Below are 26,287 nucleotides of genomic sequence, written 5' to 3'. Positions count from 1 at the left end.
AAGGTGCGCTAGTCCCCCGAGTGACTAAGCCCCAGGTACCTGTGTATCTGAAAAACCCTCTTGCTGATTGCATCCGCACGTGTGGCCTCGCTGATTCTTGGGGAGGGTCTCCCCAGACTGAAAGGCAGCCCACCTTGGGGGTCTTTCACCACAAATGAGTGCCATTTCATAATCCCCAAGAAAAACTCTGAATCTGGCATTAAGTTTCATTCTCATGACCCGATTTTTCCCCCTGAAATTATTTGTATTAAATCATGTCTTTCTCATGCAGGTTTTTTTCAAATCTCTGTCTATAAACTGACCACATGACTGCTCCATGGCTAAAGAGAAGGTTTTTATTGTAGATCTGGGAGAGAGAACAGCTAAAAGAATCCAGAAGAGTCCAGAGCAGGGAGAAAAAAGAAGTAGACTGGATATGGCCAGTAGACAGGACCTGACCAGGGCTGTCTGTGAGAGAGAGGGGATAGAGGGGATAGAAGATACAAAAAAAGAAGTGGGGCAGAACAGAGAGAGAGAAAGGGAAAGAAGAAGAGGAAAGAGAGAGAGGGCATAGTGAGAATAGCGGAGTTAGATGGAAAATGAGGAGCTGGGGAAGGGAAAGACTTGAACTGGAGAGAGTTTAGGGTAGGGGAGGAGGTGAGAAGGGTTAGGATGCTGGATGGACTTTGAAATGTCTAATAGATGCTGTGATAGTGAAGAAGCCTGGCACCATAGGTAGCCTTATGTCCCTTCTGCCAGAAGTAAGGGAAAAGATTCCTATTGGTAGAGGGGAGCCAGCTTCACCAGTTCCCGAAGAATGTTAACTTTCATCGAACTAGCAGAAATCCTCCTATAGCTCAGACTGAACTCATTTCTGGATATTTGGACTGCCTTTTGGAGTTGGAGGAACTGGCGTTTACTTTGGGCCTAACACTCTCCCGGAGTTTTATTAGCTTATAAAGTCCATGTATTCTGACTTGATGTTTTTTAAATTCAACGAAAAAAGCAAATACTCAAGGGCATTGCATATATCATAGCATGCCACACATTCTTTTCTCAAAAAAAATGTGTTTAAATTATGGTCATGTATGTGTGCACAGGGTTGCCAGGTGCTCTCAACCAAAAACACAGCTCTCACCTCAAGTGGGAGAAGAGATGGCTCATTCAGGAGACAAATATGAGTGTCCTGGGAACATAGACTTGGATCTCCACAGATACCATGTGGAAATAAGATAGCAATTTCATGACGTTTTTATATAGTAACAGAACAACAACAGAAAGCCAAATGAAGACACCTTTTAAAATACATGAGCGGGTGCATTGGGTAGGCAGATAATAGAAAAAAAAATGGGTAGAACACTGTCATACATCTTTAAATGCTGCTTGTCTACATCCAGTCGCAGGATGCCAGCTCTAAAACAAAGGTGTGTAAAAAATGGCTAGTTGGGAGCCTAGAGATAGTCCGCGCTAAGATCTAAGCTGCCTCTGGCCCTGCAACATTCCAGCCTCTTCACAATCCATTCAACAGCCCTGTCCAGGACTTCAGCTTGAAGGTACAGTTTCTCCCTGGGAATGCTTGTTCCCAAGTACACCTTCCTTCTGTGGGTGGTAATCAGAGTGGTTTTCTAACAACTAGTTCTCGTTATCTCTCCCTCCCTCTCCCCCCCCACCCGCCCTGCTGTCCACTCCAGTATATGCATGCAATTAGACATCTCAGAAAGGAGCTTTACGTGGTCGCTTTCATTCCTCTATTTCAGAGCACACAGGGACACTTGCAGGCTCATAGATGTTTATAAACACCGCCTGGATGAAACGGACTTTCCAAATTCTTCAATTCACCGCTGAATAAACAGTAGCAAATCAATCGGTCCCTAGTTTGCTTGTTTTGCAGCAAGGTGAGACCACTGTTGACCACTGAGTTTAACACTGAATAGGAGACATGCAGAGGCCACTCTTTGTCAAATGTTTGGCTTACTTATTGATAGGCAAAAGGCCTTGAGGTGGTGAGAATGTGCACAAGGAGGGAGGGAGGGAATGCAGAAAACGGAGGATACTCTGTCTGTGAGGGATAAAAAAATGGGTTCCTAACTGTTTTTACAATGTCCCAAAATCAAATTTACTACAAGACAGATTAGAACCCAAAATATGAAATTCAAGACACTGTACATTAATTTTAGAGAAGAAATGGGGAACCCCTTAATCCTAAAACCTAGCATGTGTTATTGTATCAGTAGGAAGGTGTGGTCAGGGGCAGGAAAGGGGAACTGAGGACTTGCTGCTCAACAGATGTAGAGATTCAGTTCTGGAAGATGGAAACTCTCTAGAGACCTGCTGGAGCATTGTGCTTACAGCTGCCAACTCTACTGTACAGCACACTGAATGATTTAGTGAGAGATTCTATGTGTCTTAATCACACTTGAAAAAGAGAGCTTACTCATTGTAAATTAATTTGAAGCATTTTAAAATTAAAGTGAACTATTTTTGTCTGCTTTTGCCTTCTAAGAATCCCTTAACATAGTAAATGTATAGAAAAGATACAGTCACACAAAGGATGGGCTTGGAGAGATGGGGCAGTGGCTAAGAGCACTTGCTACTCCTGTAGAGGACTCCACATTCAGGTTCCAGTACCCACAATCAGCTGCCTCACAACCATGAAACTACAGTTCGGGGGCATTGAGCACCCTCCCCAGGCCTCCACAGGCACCCATGGGCCTGGTTAAGAAGGTGACAGTGAGACAGAGGGAGGAACTGAGAGATGTTCCAAACAGGTTCTGTCTTAAAGAAAGTCATAGGGTTCACTGCCAGTAAATTCCACAGAGAGCAGGTGCTAAATGTGGAGGGTGTGTAATGGGAGTTTCCGAGTCTTCATTGGATGAAATGAAGATATTGTTAATCATAATTAAAAGAAATATTTAGTATAATTGCAAAAATGAATTAAGGCCTGAGAGATCACTCGGTGGTTAAGTGCAATGAGGCACACTCGTGCACTCATGTACATAAAATTTTAAAAAATAAATTTATTTTAAAAAAGAAAATGAATTAGCAATAGATCAGAGCAGTCTATAGACAGAAGACTCTTTCATCAAGTATTCACTCTTTGCAGTCATATTATTTTAAATTTAGTGACCAGGCTTTGCTTGCAGAAGTTTTTAAGGAAGCAGAATCTGTTGGTTGTAAATGCCCTTGTTTTAAAGAGAGCAGTTTTGCTCATTAGATTAAAATTTGTAAAGAAAAGTTTTTATATCAAAAAATGTATTTCAAATGAGTTAAGCTTCAAAACGTGTAGATGGGAGCCCTACTAGACCTCCTAGCTAAGACTCAAAATTAAAGACAAAAAGGAAGGTATTGCCAAATTTGCCTACTTTATTAATAGGTAAAGACTAAAGTCTACACGAAATCAAAAGAAGTGAAAGATTTCTAGAAAATCTATAGGCAAGTGATTAATTTTCCTTTAGATATAATACATTGTTTAAAATGTTAATAGCGGAGCCTGTAATCCAAGCTCATGAGAAAACCAGGCAGGAGAATAGTATGTCCCTGCTAGGCACAAACAATCTCACAGTGAGATCCTATCTGTGATGAAGAAAATGAAAAGGGTTTAAAAACAAGGACTAAAGGATCAAAATGCAAATGAAAGATGCTTCTGTCTCCACCTCCTGAGTGATGCTGGGTGTAAGGGGGAGCAAGGATTGATCCCAGCACTTGGTGCATACTACACAAGCACTCTATTAACTGAGCCAGAGCTGCAGACTTGATTCTGCTTTAGCCTTTTGATGACTAGAATCCTTGTCTGGGAACGGACTCGCTGTGTCTACACACCAGTCAGCTGCCCAAGATGACTGTAGTGGGAATTCCAGGACTTGTTCACTACATACACTAAGCCAGAAGTCAGATGCTGCTGGTCCCCTCCTGCCTCCAGGAGATACGAAAACAAGGCCCTCTCACTTCATCTCTAAAGCGAAGAGACAGACGTCAGAATTTTGTGAGAGCCATTCTGCCGGAGTGATTACCCTAATGCAGTATTTATCTTCGAGGTCAGCCGTGGCTGTCAAAAAGCCTGTCCCCAGAGAACAACATTGTTCCCTGACAAACAATTCCTGCAGCCGGAACATTCTGTCAGTCCGTGTTCTCACCACACAGTACTATCCAACATAGCAGTGGGGGACATTTGTCAAAACAAACCCTTTCTTGATTTTTCTACGCCAAAATGGCTGGGACTCAATTCCCACAAAGTAATAAGGATTTTTGGATCTCAGGTTAGCGTTTCCACCTTTAGACTCCACATTCTCAATATTTTCTAACGGTTTTATTCTGCTGTGAGAATGAGGGCTTTGGCTACGTGGTCTCCAAGCTCCCTTCCATTTCTAACATCATAGACTCCATTGAATATGGGTCATCACAGAGATCGGTGTCCTTATTCCTTAGTTTATGCTTGAGTTGGTACAGGACTGGGTTTACTTCGCGATGCCTTTATCACCCAGACGCTGTTACTGGAAATGCAAGTGCTGCGGTTGAGTTGTGTCCTGCGCTGTTAGTTGTGTGAACAGTGCTTTCTCAGGCTGTGTCCTGTCTGGAGAGATATCTTCTGTGTAGCAATCGACTCCATTTTAAGAATGAAAGATGATTCTGCTGCTCAGTGGACATATAAACAGCATGATCTGTCCCCACACATCTCCCAGGCACAAGTAGATAAGTAGCTTATTCCAAAGAGGAGGGAGAACACTGCGCTTCAAACCACCCCAGTAAACTGGGACCATAGGAGCACAGGAGTGTATGAAAATCATATCAGGAAAGCCAGACCTGAGAATTTATTGGACACACCAGATTGAGGAAATGGAGTATTTCCCCACTGGGACCTCATAAAGAAGAGGACATCTTTTGCAATGGAAATGATTCCACTGACCTATCTCTGACTACTCAGTGTGGAAGCCAAGACCCAGGGCGGGAAGAGAACTTGCAACCGTCCTATGGACTGCGATCATTCCCCACTTGCCGACAGCGTCTGCCGCAATCAGCCCACCCAACCCTCAGAAAGTTGATCCACGTGGGTTCATCATGCATCTGCCGCCCTGTTGGTGAGCTTATACCTGGTCCTGCCTTCCGTTCTGCAGCCTCTGGACCCTCACACCTCCCTTCCCAGGCTTAAGTCCAACCTATGGCTTGACAGCAGCCCGACTGTACAACCACATCTTCAGCGGATCTCCAACAGGGTCTTCATCTGACCCCTCCCACCCTCTACTCCCACCACACAGAGACTATTTTTGCTTTTCTATCTGCTTCTAAATCCTTCTTGAAACTCTCTGGACTCTCCTGTGACCTCTTTATCCCTAGGTAACCTATAATCTAGATAGATGATATATGATAGATAGATAGATAGATAGATAGATAGATAGATAGATAGATAGATAGATAGATAGATTTACTCTATGATGTATAATGTGTGAGCTGCAAGCTAATATTAGTAACTAATATTGGAATAAAGAACCTCTGTGTGCAATGGCTGGCTATCAAGGAGAGTGGGACTACTCTGAGTTGTTACCACAGTACCTTGTGAATTTGTTGTTAATGGATAGATTTTGGCTTTGTGGACATCAATCGATCCGTGGAATACCAGCTTTATTTTTGTTCCTAGTTCCTATTGTGGTCTTGAGTTCCTATGCAGACTACACCTTCCAGAGATGGGCTGAGCACATCACATCTTACCTCCAGAGACACGTGAAGAACAGGCTGTGTTCTAGATGCCTAATTAGTCTGCATGTAGCAGGAAGGAACAGCTGTCCTGGGGTCACTAACCGTAATACCATTAATGATTAATAGCATTATGTATTGTGCTTTTGTTACAGTTTCCATATGGCTTGACCAATGAAACTTGGGTAGTTTATGGCAGCAATGGAGTGCTGATTAAGAGAGCTGGACTCTCCAGCAGCTCTTCACAAGCCCCTCCCCCTTCACATCCTCCCACCAGCTCCTCTGTGCCTGCCCTTACCGTCTCCTTTCCTCCTCTTCTGGTCATCTCTTATCATTCCTCCCACTTCCTGGACAAAACAGAAGTTGAACTGTGCCTCAGTTCTTGTCTCTTCTGTTGTTTGCTCTGTAGCACGTACGCTGTAGATCACAGGATCAAGGGCCCTCCCCTCCCTCTGAACCATTACACTCGGCTTTGTAATCTTCCTTGCTTTCTCAGAATCAGTTCGATCAGTTCATCCTCAGGTCACATCCTGTAGGTTTAGGTGGACAGTCCTATCAAACACCTGTGCGTCGCCTCTTCTGTTTTTCTTCTCAAAAGACATGGATAGCCCTACACAAAAATAAATTTCTATTGTTACTGAGATTGGCCAAGTCAAATGTTTTTAGCTAAAGTGTACTAGACAGAAATAGCTAATGTGGAATAGGCAGATAGGCCAGGATAGAATTTGGGGGAGCTCATTTGATAGGAGTGAGGTGAGAGGGAAACTCAGTCTTCTCCACTTTACCCCTTCTCCGTCCCTGAATGCAGTGATAACACAATGCCTGGTCTTAGTACCCATGGACAGCAACTATGATCTCAAAAGCAACAATTAAATGCAGTTTTGTTTACACAAAAGACCTGGAGAAGTCTGACAGCTGCTTGGAAAGGCTGTAGCCAGAAGTCTCATCGGATAAGGAAATCGAAAGGCGCTGCTTTCCTAGCTCAAACTAACGAAACAAAGCTATCTTCTCACTCCTGACTTTGGATTTTGCAAACACTTCAACTGCAGGTCTCAACCTTCCATTTGATATGACACTGGTATCCAGAAGGAAACCTCAATTTATATGTATGGGCTGGTGCTGTTTAATACTGATGATCAATTTGACAGGCTCAGGGATCACCTAGGAGAAAAGCCTCTAAGCACACTTATGAAGAATTACTTTATGTTAGCTTCTGCCACGCCATTGAGGGACGGTCTTGACTAGGTTAATTGATACAGGAAAACCCGTCCTAACAGTGGGCAGCACCACTCCCTAGGCTGAATAAACAGGAGAAAGATAGCTGAGGAGCAGCAAGCGTCAGCACTCAGGACCATGCGTCCAGATTCTTCAGGGATCCTGCCAGCCTGATTTCCCTCTAATAGGCTGTTCACTTAAATTGTAGTAAACTCTTCTTTCCCTAAGATGTTCTGTTGGGGTTCTTTGTTCCAACACTAGGAACAGTTACTCAGACTGAATCTTTTTGAAAATTCATTCGTCATCAGGACTGTTTCATTTCACCAAGGACATACCACGAATGAACCATTTCCAGAAGCCGACCCAACTTCAAATCTTAAATTTAAATCGTTCATTTTTTCTGAAACCAACACTTATTACTTGATCTAGGTAGCTCATTAAGGTGATCCTTTGACGCTTTTCCATCTCCCTCTTGAAGAGGCAGCTTCTGTCTCTCCCCACTTCTCCCCTTCCCCCATCTCTCTCTCTCTCTCTCTCTCTCTCTCTCTCTCTCTCTCTCTCTCTCTCTCTCTCTCTCTCTCTGTTCTTCTCCCCCCCCCCCCAAATGATCCTTTGATATAGTCAGGCATGAATACATTGACCTCTGACCTTCTTGGCCTAAAAGTCCATGCACACTTCCCTGTTTCGCTGTTCGGTGACATGAGATGAATGCTGGCTCTTTGTAAACACCAGTCACCCCCTCCTTCTCCCTCCCACTTATTCTTCTAGAAAGCACTGTCTAATTTCACCAACAGGGTGAGCGTGTTTGAAGAACCTCTCTCAGATTTTTCACGCTGAGAACAGGTTTTGTATGAAGCTGGTGTCCAGTAACTTCAATAGGTTCTAAGTCCTTCTCTATAGTTCTTCTAGATTGCTTTTAATAAATGTATTTCCCCACTTAACCCAGTAACTGTCTCATAGGTTTTTGTTTAGAACCTTGCATCATTCAAGAAGTCCTTGTTTTTTACTGCTGAGTAATACTCTAATATGTATATATTCCATACTTTCTTCATCCATTCTTCCGTTGAAGGGCATCTAGGTTGTTTCCAGGTTCTGGCTATCACAAACAATGCTGCCATGAACATAGTTGAGCATATACTTTTGTTGTATGATAGGGCCTCTCTTGGGTATATTCCCAAGAGTGGTATTTCTGGATCCAGGGGTAGGTTGATTCCGAATTTCCTGAGAAACCGAAACACTGCTTTCCAGAGTGGTTGCACAAGTTTGCATTCCCACCAGCAATGGGTGAGTGTACCCCTTTCTCCACAACCTCTCCAGCAAAGGCTATCATTGGTGTTTTTTATTTTAGCCATTCTGACAGGTGTAAGATGGTATCTTAAAGTTGTCTTGATTTGCATTTCCCTGATCACTAGGATAAAATGGATGGAAATAGAAAACACTATCCTGAGTGAGGTAAGCCAGACCCAAAAAGAGGAACATGGGATGTACTCACTCATATTTGGTTTCTAGCCATAAATAAAGGACATTGAGCTTATAATGCATGTTCCTAGAGAAGCTAAATAAGAAGGTGAACCCAAAGACAAACACATAGGCATCCTCATGAATATTAACCTTCATCAGGCGATGAAAGGAGACAGAGACAGAGGAGCACGGGACAGAAATCTCAAGGTCCAAATCAGGAGCAGAAGGAGACGGAGCACGAGCAAGGAACTCAGGACCGCGAGGGGTGCACCCACACACTGAGACAATGGGGATGTTCTATCGGGAACTCACCAAGGCAAGCTGGCCTGGGTCTGAAAAAGCATGGGATAAATCCGGACTAGCTGAACATAGAGGACAATGGGGAATACTGAGAACTCAAGAACAATCGCAGTGGGTTTTTGATCCTACTGCACGTACTGGCTTTGGGGGAGTCTAGGCAGTTTGGATGCTCACCTTAGGAGACCTGGATAGAGGTGAGCGGTCCTTGGGCTTCCCACAGGTCAGGGAACCCTGATTGCTCTTTGAGCAGATGAGGGAGGGTGACTTGATCGGGGGAGGGGGAGGGAAATGGGAGGCGGTTGCGGGGAGGAGGCAGAAATCCTTAATAAATAAATTAATTTAAAAAAAAATAAAATAAAACCTTGCATCACACTCCAGGAAAAGTGTCTTTAGTCACTGTTACGCTGCTGTGAAGAGACACCATGACCACAGCAACTATTATGAGAAAGCATTTATGTGCAGGCTGGCTTACAGTTTCAGAGGTTAAGCCCATTGTCACCGTGTGGGGAGCATGGCAACATGCAGACAGGTGCTGGAGCAGTATTTAAGAGATATATCCTGATCCATAGGCTGGGTGGGGGGAGGAAAGAGAGAGAGAGAGAGAGAGAGAGAGAGAGAGAGAGAGAGAGAGAGAGCGCTGATGTGGGCTTTTGAAAATTCAAAGCCCAGCCTCACTGATACACTTCCTCCAACAAGGCCACACCTCCTAATCCTTTTCAAATAGTGCCACTCTGTAAAGACTAAACATTTAAATGTATGAGCCTATGGGGCATCATTCTTACTCAGACCACCACATAGGTGAGGAGGGGGAGCTGACTCTTTACCACACTGTCTTCTTCACATTTCTGTTATTACATCTGAAATTCCTCCCGGCCCCTAATAGAGCCTGGCTTCTCTATACCTTCTCTCCCTCTCTTCTGGCTCCTCCTCACGAGCATGCACAGATGTTCCAGATGCTGAGGATCCATGCTTGATCTCGTTCCCTGCCTCATCCAAAGCTTCTCTGTCTCTGGCCCTCTCTTTATGCTTAAAGATTTCTGAAATGTTTTCCTGCTTCTGAACTCCACACCTTTTCTTGCATCCTGCTTATTATTCATATTTGTTTTGTTAATTGAGCTTTAAAATGCTTCTTTTAGAGCAGTGGATGCTCTAAAACACTTATGACATAGAAAATTGTGAATTTTTAATCTTTTTCTACAGATTCATTATTTTACCATATTAAACAAATAAATATTAAAAGTAAATCCAAAAATCACTTTTATTCTGGCTGTGATAATATGAAGCTCATAACCAGTGGTGTTAGCTATTAGAAGGTGTAGACTTTTTGGAATAGGTGTGGCTTTCTTGGAAGAAATGTGTCACTGGGGGAGGGCTTTGAGGTATCAGATGCTCAAGCCAAGTCCTATGCCTCACTTCCCGCTGCCTGCCAGATGTAGAACTCTCAGCTTCCTCCCCAGCAGCTTGTCTGTGTGCTACCATACTTCCCTCCAGGACAATGATGGACTAAACCTCTGAACTGTAACCCAGCCCCAATGAAACGTTTTTCTTTTGTAAGAGTTGCTGCAATCATGGTATCTCTTCACTGCAATAGAAACCCTAACGAAGACACATATTCTTAGAAAAAAAATCCCTCTATTATCAGGAATATCATTATAGCACATAGTTTATTTCCAGATCATAATACTACATTATTTACACACCCAAACACACACACACACATTTATATACACTCCCATATACAGGCACTCAAGCACAGACACAACACACCATCAAATACATACATGCACATACTCACCACACTCTCATACACATTTTTTTTTGGTTTTTCATACACATTTTATATTACACAAATGGACATGTGAAATGCAAAAGACCTCTCAACCCCTTAGTAAACCCGCAGCTCTAGCATGTTAGAAGGAATGGTTGTCAGCACTCAGATCGGGATAACTCATGTTTAAATAGAGCCATTGCCTAAGTGTGGGATGAGAACAGGGAACCATGAGGAATATGCCGGTTTGCAATGACAGGGAGTAGGAGCTGCTGGCCCATCTTAGGCATAGAAAAACAAAGACTGTCCTTAGGAAACAGACTGTCACTGAAGCTTGGTGACCAGGTCACTACCAGTGCTTTCCTTTGTTCCTGACAAGAATTGGTATTATTTTCAATTTTGGTCATTATTAATACTCTTTCTGCAAGAGCATCTTTTTGAACACAAAACATTTTTTTATGTTCAAATATATATATCAAGGAATAACGTTGTGGAATATATCATGTATAGTCTCTAGTAGAAGACACCATCAAAGAGTTTTTCACATCTACCAGGAGATAAAACATTTGTGTGGCTCATTTCACTGCAGTATTTTGTTGAGGTGCTTCGGGCCTAAACCCACAAAAGCTTTGAGGTATGCCTGTGCTAGCCAATCCCCAGACCCAATTATAATTTTTCTAAGCCCCCACTCTCTATCCTGAGGTCAGCTATGTTTGCATTTAATAAATTATATTATTCCCCATCTATAATAGTGCATTCCTTTCTTTCTTTTATGTTTCTGACAGTTTTAATAGATTCAACTCTTTCACTCTGCATGGGGACTTTCGTGCTTAATCCATCTGCTATTTGCATAGGATCAGTTCTGAGGATGATTGTAATTGATGCTGTGCTCTGGCAAGATAGATGATGCCTCCTCTTCCCCACTACTAAAATGTCAATATCCTAATTCCACAAGCCTGTAAATATGTCACAGTCATAGTAAAAGAGATGGATATATGTTATTAAGTTAAGGATAAGGATCTGGAGGCTTGGAAATCGCCCTAGATCATCTCACTGGCTCTCCTTTTACTAGGAACTTTGTAAGGAGGAGGCAGGAGGGTCAGAGTGATGAGTAGAAGATGCAGTGATAGAAGCAAGATGTTGTAGAGATACGAGGAAGGGTTATGGGTCGCAGAATGCACACACCCTCTAGAAGTTTAAACAACAAAACAACAACAACAATTCTCCTATTACCTTTAAAAGTAAATCTATTGATCTCAGACTTCTGAAAATAAATATAAGAAACCACACTTGCAGCAATCTGTTACAGAAAATTGACAATAGGAAACCAATATAACTCTTTTTAACCATAATATAAAGAGACTCTTTGTTAGAGTTTCCTGGTATTTGTATGCAAAATGATACCTTCTGTGGGTATCAATCAACTCCTCCCTGGTGTAGTGTTGTATGGAATATGAAGACAATTAAGCTCTCTGTAGACTCTATTACGGAAGAGTTTATGTAGCCTCAGACGGGGTTGTGAAGTGCCACCATCAGTAAGATGAGACAAAAATCGTTTGTTTCTGCTGTTCTGAACTGGAATACAGAGAAAGCCATTTGGAAGTTCAGTGGCTGTGTGCACAGTACCGGGAGCTTAGGTTGGTTTAGTTGGGAAAATATTATAGCTGGAAAAACAGCTCTGAGTGCTAGAACATTTGCCTTATCAAATTCGAGATCTCCAGTCTTCCTGTGAGAGGCTTTTGTGCTGGACAAAGGTGGCGATAAGAGAGCCGGGAACAACCCTGCATCCTTCCTATCTCTGATGATGACGTCAGCATCTACAGCTGTCTCACAGTCTAAGTCCGTGATGATTCGCTATCCTGGGACAAACTGATGTTCTGTGTTTTTTGCTTGGCTCTTTCTGTAATAATCGTCAGAGGTCCAGTGTGGAGCATCTGTCATGGGAAAGTATATATTTTTTAATTTTATATTTCAGGGCCAATTGAATAGTGGTAAGATGATTGAAACTTTCTGCTTGTCCAAAATTTCAGGTATTTCCTGACCCTCACAAGCCCCACATTAATTTGTGGGCTCAAAAAGTCATCGTAAACTATCCCCTAAAAGACCCGTGAATTCCTTTTCCCTTGCAGATTCTGACTTCCCTAAGCAACAACAGACAGTGCCTTTGGGGAAATACTGAGAAACATCCACAGTTATGTCCTTATGTCAGGACCACATGGACTGCTCTGGGGAAGACGTGGTTTCTGATCCACAGGACCCTGAATAGCACAGGTGTGTGTACTGGGTCAAACACCGATTCTTCGGTGACCTGTAGATCTGAGTTTTTCATGTTACATAAGTCAAAATTTAGTGGTTTCCTTCTTTGTTTCCTAAGATTAATTAGCAACTACAAAGTTTAGTGAGTTAGAAACAGTGGGTTACCACTTTATTTCTGATGCTTGCTAGCAATAAAGGCATCAGCTTTATCAAAGATGATGTGAATTACTAATGGCCTCTTCTACACAAGGATCCCAACATCCTTAGTGACATCAGAAAGCCCATCCTAATAGTTTCATGGCCCACTATTTCAGTGAGAGAGCAGAAACAGCTGCAACTGAATTGCCCAAGAATGCTGATACACCTCCCACTGATATGTTTTTCACTGCCTCAGGGAGCAAATTGCTATCTGGACTGTAGCAAGGGATGAAGCAAAAAGTGGGAGTATGTAGTTCACAAATGATGAATGAACTACTTCCTAATTCTGGGATTGCCAAACCTCTGGCTTCCTTCTTCCATGCTAAACTGGCGAACACCAGACGTCTCTACTTCATTGTGCTTCACTGAAATTTCATTCAGTCTATCCAGTCAACTACCAAAGCTACAACCAGATATCACACCCCTGCGCCCCACATGCATGCTCATGCAAATGAATTGCATCTGGTCTAAGGTTATTTTCATTATGTTCTTTGTCCCATGCGCCCTATATGTATTCCATCAGTTTAAATCATTTAAAAAAGCAAAATCTCCCAAGTGTCTTTGTGTATCAACTATTTCCTCTGGAAATAGTCTTGTGCTTGCTCCTCGTTCCCTCCAAAACATGCTAAAGATCAAACTCTTAATTATAGTCTAGAAGCAACAGAGGCCATTGGATGGGTTTTTAAAGAAAATGAGCACTAAGTAAAGTTATAACAGGATCTTCAAGCAAGAAAAAACTGGATTACTGATACAAAAGACTATTTCCACATCCGGGGGAGGCTCACAATGAGTCAGGGTTTCAGATGCCTATATTCTTATGAATCTGGATTCACTCGTTGCTCTGGTGTCATTCTTCCCAGGCAAGTGTCCACATTTTAAAAAGAGAAACACAAGGAGACCCCACTTCTGCAAGCAATACAATGAAATCCTGTTTGGGTTTTGCAACCATAAAACCATAAGGATTTATGGTTACAAAACTGAGACTCTTTCAGGGATCTCCAGCCATGACTTGAGAGTCTTGTGCCCTTTGCATCAGTAGGCACACTGGTGACGCTTGTACCCTTTTATTTTCAACAGTAGGCACACTGGTCCAAGTGATCACAGTTTACAACTGAGAAAGTGATGCACTGCACTCCATAAGTTGCTAGCATCACATTTCCCATGCCAGAAACTCAAGTCCAAACAGGGATCAAACCAACATTAAAGTTCTACCTTCGCAGAGCCATGCCATGGGGCGATACAGGCTCCAATTTCTATTCAGCCAGTGTCCAGTTATCAGATAAATACTACAACTGATTCAAAAGCCAGAATTTCATACAAAGAGCTGGCAAATGGGTGTAATATTTTTTCAGGAGGCAAACTTTAAAGCAAAAGTGATATAAATACCTTCAGAATCAGAAGAATGAGAATGAGCTTGCAATTCAGCTTAAAAGTTTGATGAGAGTCTGGAGAGATGGCTCAGTAGTTAAGAGCACTGGTTAGAATAACCAGAGGACCCAAGTTCAAGCCACAACACCTACACGGTGGCTCATGACCATCTGTAATACTAGTCCCAGAGAATCAGATACCCACTTCTCGTGTCCACAGGCACTACATGCACATGGTGCATAGATACATATGTGGGCAGACATACATATGCATAAGAGAAAAGTCTGATGAATGATTCTGTGGGTATGTGATGGAAGCACTGCTCAACCATATTAGAGTCTCCAGGTTCTAAGGAAGGGCGTGTAGGCAATAGACCAAGACCTCAAGAATCTATTGTGGTTTCTGAAGGAACTGCTACCATAATGAAGTAAGCTCAATATGTTAACTAAAGCATGTTCCAGGACTTCTCTATGCCCATGAAACAGTTGCCAAGTATGTGTATAGAGAACAGCTAAAGTGAAGAATTACCCTCGTCTAGTCAACTGTAGAAAAGTGAATACATTAGGGCTAAATTGTACCTTATGTATGAATCATTGGACATAGCTGATATCCAGATAAAAATAGTTTCAAGTGATTGGAAGTTTACTGCTATCAGCAAATATAACCTGTATCTGTAAATAGAATAGGATAGCTTATTCTTAGCAGTCCTTTGAGACCAAAGATTGTGCCTTAGTCACTGTTCTATTGCTTTGAAAACTCACCATGACCAAGGCAAATCTTATAAAAGAAAGCATTAATTAGAAGCTTGTTTATAGTTTCAGACACTTAACTCATTATCATCATGGTGGGGAGCATGGCGGCACACGGATAGGCACTATAGCAGTAGTATCTGAGACTTTTGCATCCTGGTGTTGAAATAACCAGTCTAGCTAAGGATAAAACAACTATATTTTTATTTACTACAAGGGGGAAAACTCACAAAACAGGAAATGAGAAGTCCAAGCACAGCAATGTCCCTCAGGAAAAGGCACACACACACACACACACACAGAGAGAGAGAGAGAAAGAGAGAGAGAGAGAGAGAGAGAGAGAGAGAGAGAGAGCAGCTGGAGGTGCACACATTTTACACTGGGTCCCAGCGAAGCCATGCCTTAACTAAGACCCACCTCTTAAGGATGATTGGCTAACAAGGTTCCCCATCATCCTGATATGAAGGCAGAGAGCAAAAGTAAGAGGGGGGACTGGGTGTGTCATAGGCTTTTGAAACCTCAGCACCCACCCACAGTGACACACTTCCTCCAACAAGACCACACCTACTCCCCACCTCCTAGTCCTTCTAATCCTTTCAAACAGTTCCACTCCCTGGTGACTAAGCTTTCAAATAGACAAGCCTCTGGGGGCCATTCTCACTCAAGCTACCGCAGGTTGTTTTGCCTTTCTCAACCCTTTAAGAGTTTAAAAATTACTATTGAATAGGTATGGCATTGGTGTCCTCTTGTGATGCCAACACTTAGAGAAAGAAACAGGAAGACTGTAAGATTAAGGTCAGCCTAGCAACAAAGACAAAACAGAAAAACAGCTTTCAAGCTGTCAACATTCTAACCATTTATAGCTCATGACAGTGATCTTGGGAGAGAACTGGAGTACTGGTCCTGTGTGACAACCAGAAGAAAGCTCTCTCCCTCCTATGTGGGTTGCCTGGTCCAAACCACCATCCTCTCTCACAAAGCTGGTGATTAAGCCACCTACATATTCTATATCCATACAAGTTTATCTTTTGTGGCCTATTCTTACACATGCACAGAGTTATCATTTTAAAAGCTAAGTTTTGTCACTTTTCTACTCAAAGCAATTTGATTGCTTCCTCATTCGATGTCTCAGACACGTTACATTGTTCTCGGCTTCCTGGGCCCAGTGACTGATTCCCTTCTGACTCATCTCCTCCTCTTCTCCCCAACCCACTGTGTCCTATAACACACTGGCTTTCTTGCTATATCTCCAAACAAGAACACAGACTTAGATCTTAGGGGATTTCCCTTTGTGGGCCGTCTCCATCTGGAATGCCGTCCCTAGCACACACAGCTCCACGACTTTCTCGTTTACATTTTTCTCACTCTTTTCAGCAATATTTTCCTCTTATTCTAATTAAGATTTCAATATATACATGGACGTTCTTTCCTTCTGACTTCTTGTTTGAGTATCTCTTACCTCCTTCTTACATTGGAGTTTTATAGAACTGGGACTTTTTCATTTCTTGTTCAGTGACGAATCCTTAGCATCTTCCAGGTTTATATCTGGTCATTAATAAATATTTATCAAACTGCTAAGTAAACGAATGACAATAAATCTGAGCTTTTTATCTAAGTCGTCGACTGATGGAAAACAATTGGATTTTATTTTTGTATTTGGATTCATTCCCAGGTAATATAAAGTCTATTATGCTCCAACTTGCTTCATCGCCACTTCACCATTGATTATAAATTCATGTTTCCAAAGGCCTTCAAATTTCTGAATAAAAAGGAACAGGGTGAGATGTTTGTATTTAGAAACAAAGTTGAAAAAAAGCTTTGCCCTGGGAGCCACAAGACTTGAATTCAAACAAGGATGGGAATCATAGGTACTACTTTCTACTTCACATAAAGGTAACCCAAACAGTTCTTTTTGTTAGTTTGCTGTGAATTTTAGGGAAAAAAAAGCATAAAAGGCAGTGTGTATGTATTTGCAGAGGTCTTCATGAGATGTCCCTTGTATTCTTGGGCATTTGAATCCTTGGTCCTGGGTTTGTAACCCTGCTGGGTAGGATTAGGTGTGGCCTTGTTGGAGGAAGTGTGTCACCACAGGAGGCTCTGAGATTTCAGAAGCCACAAGCCATTCTTACTTTGTTTTCTCTGCTTTCTGTTTACAGTTCAAGCCAGCTGCTTGCTGTCTCTGCTCCTCTATCATAAACTACTCTTATCCCTCCAGAACCTTCAGTCCAAATAAGTCCTTCCTTCTATAAGTTTGTTTGGGCACAGTGTTTGATCAAAGCAATAGAAAAGTAACTAAGACAATAATTAACATTTATTGTCTTCATTCTTCTCTCTTACAACAAGGAAAAGATGATTATGGCATTAATGCTGACAGCGACAAGAGCTAATCATCTCTGAGTGGTAGCGACACTAATTCTAACACACTAGCTTTTCTAACACACATGATTTTCTTAGTTGAATCATAAAGAAAAATCTGTTCACAAAGGGAGCACAGGGAGATCAAAGAAAAGACTCTCCCAACTCCAGCTCGGTGAACTAACCACCTTACTGGGGTTAATTACGAGAGCATGGGTGCTTCAGAACTACACGCTGGAGAGAGCCACCCAGAGTGTCGGTGACTCACAAAAAGGCCACCACTGAGAAGTCCCCTTCCGTTCTATCCAAGCAATCATTCACTGTGTGAGTAATCTCAGGGACACCTGTGAATCCCGGGGTCTCATAAGCCTCCCCCTCACTCCATAAGAGGAATGAAATACACCAGATCTTTCTAGGCTCCCATGTCAGTCAATGGTCACAGCCACTCAAGGTGGGTCAAGGTGTAATGGTCCAATCCAGAGGAAATTGCTGCCCACAATGTGGGTGTGTTTAGACTCCACAAGATAAGTTTAAATAAGGTTTGCTGCTATTAACTCTGTTCATGGCTCTAGTTATATGTTTCCAACAGTAAAGGCTAAGGGTAGTTTTCTTCTGTTGTCTTAAGACACAGTCTGAAGTAGAGGCTCTGACAATCGAAGCTACCCTGCCATGGGTTGTTTTTGCTCTTAGCTACCTCTGCAAGGACAAAAATATTTCTTGCATATGATTCAGGAGCTCATAATATCTTGGATTTATATAAAAATAACTGCCTAATATGTTGACTAGCTAAAGTATTTTTGCTAGGCAGTGGTAGTATATACCTTTAATCCTAGCATTCAGGAAGCAGAGACAGGAGGATCTCTGTGAGTTTGAGGCCAGTGTGGTCTACAGAGTGAGTTCCAGGACAGGCTCCAAAGCTACACAGAAAAATCCTGTCTCAAAAAAACAAAAACAAAACAAACAAACAACCCTCCCCCCAAAAAATGAAAACCAAAAGGTGTATTTTTTTTTTAAACAATTGACTTCTAGTTCTGACTATCAACTTGGCACAGTCTGCAGTCATCTCAGAAAGGAATTGATTGGACAGATCAGATTGGCCTGTGAGCATGTCTGTTGGAGACCATTTGATTGTTTAGTGATATTAGAGGCTCCACTCCACTGTGGGCAGCAATTGTCCCTGGGCAGAAAGTCCTGGGTCATATAAGAAAGTTACCTGGGGAACACAGAGAGACGGCTGGCTCAGCAATTAACAGCACTTACTGCTTTCAAAAAGGAGCCAAGTTCAGTTCTCAGCACCCACATAGCAAGTCCTGAAACTGAAGTTACAGAGGGTCTGACACCCTCTTCAGGTCTCCAGGGACATTGCATATATGTAGTACACTTAAATTAATTCCAGTGAAACACTCATCCACACGAAGTGAAACTAAATAAAATACTTAGCAAAAAGAAAGAAAGAAAGAAGAAGAAGAAGAAGAAGAAGAAGAGGAGGAGGAGGAGGAGGAGGAGGAGGAGGAGGAGGAGGAGGAGGAGGAGGAGAAGAAGAAGAAGAAGAAGAAGAAGAAGAAGAAGAAGAAGAAGAAGAAGAAGAAGAAGAAGGGAAGGGAAGGAAGGAAGGAAGAAAGAAAGAAAGAAAGAAAGAAAGAAAGAAAGAAAGAAAGAAAGAAAGAAAGAAAGAAAGAAAGAAAGAAAAGCTATCTAAGCATATGCTTGCCATCAAGTATTCCTTCATGGTTTCTGCTTCAAGTTCTTGAGTGCCTGCCATGACTTGCCTGGTAATGGACTGTAAGCTGTAAGCTGAAATCAGCCCTTTTCTCCCTTGGGTTGTTTTGGTCATGAGGTTTGTCACGGAAGAAGAATGTATGTAGGTATCTGGAAGCCACACAACACACCTAAGAGGACAATGCTATGGAATGTGACAGACCTGTAGGGTCTTGTAAAATATATAAACCAACTCATAGGAGCTGCAGCCCCATTTACAATCACTTTTTCTTTGATTGCTATTTATAGCATGGCAACTCCACACTCCAAAATCAGTGGTTCTAACCTGTGAGTTGAGACCCTCTTGGCGAACCTCTATCTTCAAACATATTTACATTATGATTTGTAGCAATTACAAAATTATAGTTATGAAGTAGCAATAAAAATAATTTTATGGTTGGGGTCATCACAACATGAAGAACTGTATTAAAGGGCCACAACATTAGGAAGGTCGAGAACCACTGCTCTAATGGGATATTCTACAGGTGACCAGGATTTGTTTAGCAGTAACATCAAATGAGGAACCATTCTCTTGTCAATATTACATCAAGTTCAAGGTGATCCAAAAGAATCCACACGTATGCCAAAAGCTGTGGCTGACCAAGGCACAAGGCAAATATGCAATGGTATTATTTGTACAGTTTTCCTGCTGTCCTTCTGTCTTTTCATTATGAAAACCTATCAAGGATTGTTGAAAAAAATTACCTCGTAGGCAGTCCAGATAGCAACAGTAATCCTGTGTGTTTTTCCACTATTTTAAAAATCATACAGTGCTTCTCATCAGCCCTCATTGTTCGCCATGTTCAGAGAGTCCAGTTTTAACCCATGCTTTTTCAGTCACAGTCCAGCTGGCCTTGGTGAGCTCCCAGTAGATCAGCTCCACTGTCTCAGTGGGTGGGTGCACCCCTCGTGGTCCCGACTTCTTTGCTCATTTTCTCCCTCCTTCTGTTCCTCATTGGGACCTTGGGAGCTCAGTCCAGTGCTCCAGTGTGGGTCTCTGTCTCTATCTCCATCCATCACCAGATGAAGGTTCTATGATAATATGCAAGATATTCGTCAGTATTGCTATAGGCTAGGGTCATTTCAGGTTCCCTATCCTCAGCTGCCCAAGGAACTAACTGGGGACATCACCATGGGCTCCTGGGATCCACTCTAGGTTCAAGTCTCTTCCCAACCCTAAGGTGGCTCCCTTAACTAAGAATTGTGCTTCCGTGCTCCCCTATCCAACCTTCCTTTATCCCAATCCTCCTTTTTCCCCAAGTTCCCCCCATCCTCCCCTTCTCCCTTTTCTCTCCCCATTTCCCCTTACCCCCATTCCACCCCACCCCCAAGATCCCAATTTTCTCCGAAGGACAATGGCACGGGGTTTTGATCCTACGCAATGTGCTGGCTTTGTGGGAGCCTAGCCAGTTTGGATGTTCACCTTCCTAGATATGGACGGAGGGGGGAGGACTTAGGACTTACCACAGGGCAGGGAACCCTGACTGCTCTTTGGACTGGAGAGGGAGGAGGGAAATGGGAGGCTGGGAGGAGGTGGAAACTTGGGTTTTTTTTCTTCCTTTTCTCAATAAAAAAAATAAATAAAAAAATAAAAAAAAACAAATACAAATTCCTACTACATGACAGGTACTTACTAACCATGGCAGCCAAAGAGATGAGCAAATCATTTTAATTTAAATTTTAAGATAATTTATCTTATGTGTATGGGTGTTTTGCCTGTGTGTGTATCTTAATTGCTGAGCCCTCTCTCCAGCCCTTAATCTTATTTTGACATATAATAAAGTAACGTTTGAGCTAGATGAACTCTCAGATATATGGCTGTGCTGCCGATGTTTGATATAAGCCAGCGAATAATTTAATAAACATGTATTGTGATTTAATGTAAAAAAAATCATACAGTGCTTTTGCCTGTGTTTCTGTAATCAGTGGCATGGGTCAGACTCTTGGCTTGCTGAAGTTAAAGGACTGCACAAGACCGCACTTGCCTTCATATTAAGGAGGACTAGGAAAGGAACACGTTCTGTAATTCTGGCTCTAGGAAGACCAAGACTGTTGTTTTTGTGATCTCCAAATATAACCTCTTGGGAAAACCACTCTGCTTGAACAAGTTAACAATAGTAAACCAAACAATGTTCTAGGAATAAATGTTAGCTCTATCTTTAGTGCAATGGTATGCACAAGGTTAGACTAAGCCAGGAGGAATGTGCTTTGTGTAGAGAGGAATAAGCTGAACTTATTTGGTACTATTTCTCTTTGTCCACATCCCAGTCCTGGGCCCTCGGGATCAGGTTTGGTTCTAGGGTTCCATTAGTTGGAGCATTGAAAAGAGACGAGTGATGAAGTCAAAGACCGTCTAAGAAACTTTTCGTCTTCAAGCTTAAAATTGGTGTCTTATTTAAGGTACTTGAGGAACTCTGGAGCTCTTACCTGCCCTTGACATTACAACATGTTACAGAAGTAGACTTTCCCAGCTGCCATGGCTGCTGGGATCTAACAGTTGCCATTTCATAATTATGGTTGGAATCAGGTTGGTGTATAAATTGAAAAATAAGTAGGAGTTAATGAGACCTGAGGTGAGGGCTGTTTTCTCTTTGTCTACCCTTTGATGATATATTCACTCTGACTAGACTTCTTATCTTGTCTTATTTTCGTCTAAAATACAGGGGGAGTGAACTAAATGTTGCTTGGTTTGATATCAAAGTAATATTGTAACTCTTTGAAAAAATTTTTTTCTAGAAAATCATTGTATTCTTATTTTGTTTCTCTGACAAAGTGAATGGCAGAAGCAATTTAGTGGAATGAGCTCACATTTCACAGTTCACAGCTGAAGGTGATAGAGTCCATTCTGGTAGGGAAAACAAGATGAAGTTGGAGCATGTTGTTGGAACTCTTCACGTTTTGGTGGCCCAGGAAAGAGAAAGACCCAAAGTAGGGCTTGACTATACAGTTCAAGTCTCTATCCCACAGTGACACCCTAGCCCACCTCCCAAAGGTTCCACCACCCCCACAAACAGCACCATCATCTGGTAACCAAGTGTTTAATCACAGGGGACTGTGAGGGGCATTTCATGTCCAAATCACAGCTATGGAGTACTGATTTGTCCATTTATATAAAATGTAAGGTAGGAACAAGTTTCTGACTTGTTTGTTGTGATCAGAGACACCCAGTCTTGGTGTCTCTTCATTCATGGTTCATATCCAGTAGAAGCTACCAGCATCTTCTAAGGATAATGGTGCTGCCGGATTGGCTCTTGATAGTATGAACAACAAACTTTTAAAGATAAGTATAAACTATATGTAAGAAGCCTAACTACTTATCAATAAGCTTATCAGTAAATATGGGCATAATATTGATTCTGTTTTGAAGTTTACATGTTAGCGTAGGTTAGTTCTGAACGGGTTAGAGGTTAGTTAGCCTGGGGAATGGAAATAAAACAAAAGACAGAAATGGATATCATAAACAGAAAAAAGATGAATCTCTGCTCCTAAGTGTGTTGGTGGCTTCTGTGTCACTAACTAGTCTGTTGCTACAATACTGTGTTGCATGCAAGAAATCCTAGAGGGTTTCTGAGAAAAGAGAGATGGATGTGGAAAGTGAAAATTTTGTTCTCTATTCTCTCCGCTTGCAGTTTCTCCTATTCTTCACATTCTTTCTCAAGAGGTGGAATATGAAAAGAAATGTGAAGAATAGGAGGGGGAAAAACCCAAAAATTTCAGTTTGAGCGAGAACATGAGCCTGTTGATGGTTAATTGTCAGCTTCACTGGGTCTAGAGTGATGTAGGGCACACACCATTGGGTGTGTCTGTGAGGACATTTCCAGAAAGGAAGATGCATCCTGAATGTAGGTGGCACCATCCCATGGGCTGGAATCTTAGGCTGAATTTAAAAAATAAAATAAAAGGTAAAGGAAAAACACAAGAAACAATGTACTACTGTTTTTTTTTTCTTCGTAATCTTCCCAAACATGAGCAAGCAGTCTCAAGCTCCTGGGACCACAGTGGTGAGTTGTGTGTGCCTCCACGCTTTCTCTATGATGATGGGTTGTACACTCAACCCACAAGCTGGAGTAAATGCTTCTTTCCTCAGATTGTTAAGTGTTTGGTCACAGCACTGCGAAGAGTGGTTAATACAAGCCCAGCTAAAAAGACAGAATGTCTCTTTTGAAACTGTTGTACCTTGATCAAGATCAGAAAACTCAACATGAGTATTAAAACTCTACTTCTTATACAAACTATGTTCAAATTTTCTGCCCCCAGTGTCACAGTTTTTTATCCAAAATTCAGTTCAAGATCTCCGTTGGTCACCTTTCCATTACTCTAGGACAGTGGTTCTCAACCTTCCTAATGCTGCAACCCTTTAATACAGTTCCTCATGTTGTAGTGACTCCTGACGATAAAGTTATTTCATTGCTACTTCATAACTGTAATTTTCCTACTGTTATGCTGATATTGCAATGCAAATATCTGATATGAAGGATATCTGCTATGTGACACCCCTGAAGGGTTGCAACCCACAGATTGAGAACCTCTGCTCTAAGGAATCCCTGGATAATAATGGCATATCTTGTCTCACAGCTTCCCATGGGCCAGTCTAATGATAAAATGGCCCAATTGTTTTGGACCTGTGGCCAAGCAGCCTGTTATGCAGAAGTATATGATACAATAAAATTGGTCTTTTCATGCACAGAGAAAAAAGAGGAAGACAGTGGATCATCCCATGGCTAAGATTGCAGGGTCCTCTTCAAAGTCACAGCTTAATAACCTAAGTCTTATTAATTCCCTCCTTATAAAGATCCCTGTCCCCACATTCCCATATCATCATGGACTGCACATTAAGCATACATGGGTCTTAGAGGGACATTTATCCAAGCACTAACATTCTACCATTGGTTCCCGAAGTTCATGTACATTTCAAAATGTAAGCCAAATGTTGTCTGTTTCTAAGAGTTCTAAGTTGTGTTGTAGCATCATTCACTAGTCAAGTCCAAAGTCTCTGAATATACCATAGGTAGAGTGCAAACGGAGCTGCAAGACCAGGTAAGAAATAGAAAGCACAAGTTATCCTAGATACAGTTTCCTACTGAGTACGTTTCCTGTTGAAAAGAGGGGAATTGGACCCAAGAAGACTGAAAACCAGCAGTGGGAATGTTTGGTTCCAGAGCTCTGTGCCTGGCCTTCAGAGAATGCTGAGGCAAGATGCCTGTAAAAGGGTTTGTCAATGCTGTCCTTAAAGCCTGTGACCAGGGTCTTCTGCAGGGACACCAACCCTGCTACACGTTGGTCATCCCGTCTTTGCTTTGAAATTTTGATGAAAACTTTTAACCTGATAATTTTTCACTTGTTTTAGCTATCATGGTCTGACTTTCTTGCTTTTATAATCTTAAAATGGTTTGTAGGCTACTTTTTTCATTTTTATTTTTATCAAATTAAAATGAGCATGTTTGTTGTATAAAACGATAGTTTTCACTTGTGGGGTTTTCATAAATGTACGGCATAGGCTTTGATTATATTTAGCCCCAATTACACCTCTCCATCTCTTGCCTCCCCTCCCTCCTTTTACTGTTTTTCTTTTTCCCTTTAAATCTGGCTTTTATCATTTAAGATGATCTCTTGCTCTATTTTCCTCCAAATAGCACAACTTGTTTTCTTTATGGCTAGATAAGTTTTTTGTGAGTTTTTTATTTTATTTTTAATTGTACGCGTGTGTGTTTACATCTTCTTCATTTAATTGTGGTAGGTCATAAGTATCTAGGTTTTGTTATTTGTTGGGAGTTTTTCACCTGTTTTGAACATAAACTTTGAAGTTACATTGCCCGTTTCTCTAGTTTTATTAATTTGGGGCTTCTATGTCTTTCCATCAGTTAGTTTGACTACCAGTTTGTTCTAGCTAGTTTTTATGTCAACTTAACACAGGCTAGAGTCATTTAGGAAGAGGGACCTTTAACTGAGGAAATACTCCTACCAGACCTGTGAACAAGCCTGTGGCAGCATTTCCTGAGTAATTATTGCTATGGGTGGACATATTCCACATGGGAGAGAGCCACCCATGAAAGGGCTGTCCTGGCTACTGTAAGAAAGCAGTCTGACTAAGCTATGAGAAACAGACCAGTAAGCAGGAACACCCTTCCATTGCCTCTGTATCATCTCCTGTTCCTTCCCTGGCTTCCCTACAGATTCTTAAATTTTCTCTTGATCATGTGTCAGAGTTTTTCAAATTTGTGATCATGTTTTTCTACTTTTTTTACTTTCTTGTTGGTGTTTGAATGTAGTCATTTTTCAACCTTGTATTTAATCCTTGATATTCTTTCTTCTGGTTGATCTAATCTCCTAGTGATGCTTTCCACTGTGCTCTGTTTTGATTTCTTATTTTTTATTTCCTCCTCTTTTTCTTTTTTTCAAAATCTTGATTTCTTTGTTGAATGTTACTGACTTTCACATCCAGGTTTTGAATTGACTTTCAAATTTAGTCAACTACATGTTTAATTTTTTCTGAGGTCATCAATCATTTCAAAAACTAGACTATTTAAATGTCTGGTATTCCAACCATTTCAGTATCTTTTGTGTCCATATTTGAGGTCATTGCAATCTTATATATGAGTCATCTTGCCTTGACTTTTTTTTTCTTTATCTGCTGTTACCTGTAAAGTGGTAGGGTATATATATATATATATATATACCCTACCACTTTACATATATATATATATATATATATATATATATATATATATATATATATATTTCAGTTTTGCTGGAATGATCTTAATAGTGAACAGCTTTTCCTTGAAGGCTCAATACTCAGTACCTCTCGGAGGGGAGTAAACAAATCACACAACTTCAAACATCACTGCTCCAGATGTAGCTACCAGATGGTGCCTGAGGGTTTTTTGTTTGTTTAACTTTTTTTCATGATAAGATTAAACTTACGAATCTTGGACAAGAATGCTACTTCAGTGATCTTTTTCTTTCTCAGTGTTATCAGTGATTTCTTTCTTGGTGTATCATATAGGAAATTTATGATTTGTGGCATTTACATTGTCTCACTATGTGACTTATAATGAATGCCATTAATATTTATGACTAAATTAAAATGATGATTGTGAGATTTCTCCATAGTAAATTTATTCATTTTCTTTTTGTAATTTATTTGTCGTTGTGTTTTTATTAAGACAATTTTAGGTTTAGATATATTTTG

This window comes from Microtus pennsylvanicus, chromosome 10, assembly GCF_037038515.1.
Source record: "Microtus pennsylvanicus isolate mMicPen1 chromosome 10, mMicPen1.hap1, whole genome shotgun sequence".
Taxonomy (NCBI): domain Eukaryota; kingdom Metazoa; phylum Chordata; class Mammalia; order Rodentia; family Cricetidae; genus Microtus; species Microtus pennsylvanicus.
The sequence above is the reverse complement of the archived record's forward strand: the minus strand, read 5'-3'. Positions refer to the sequence as shown.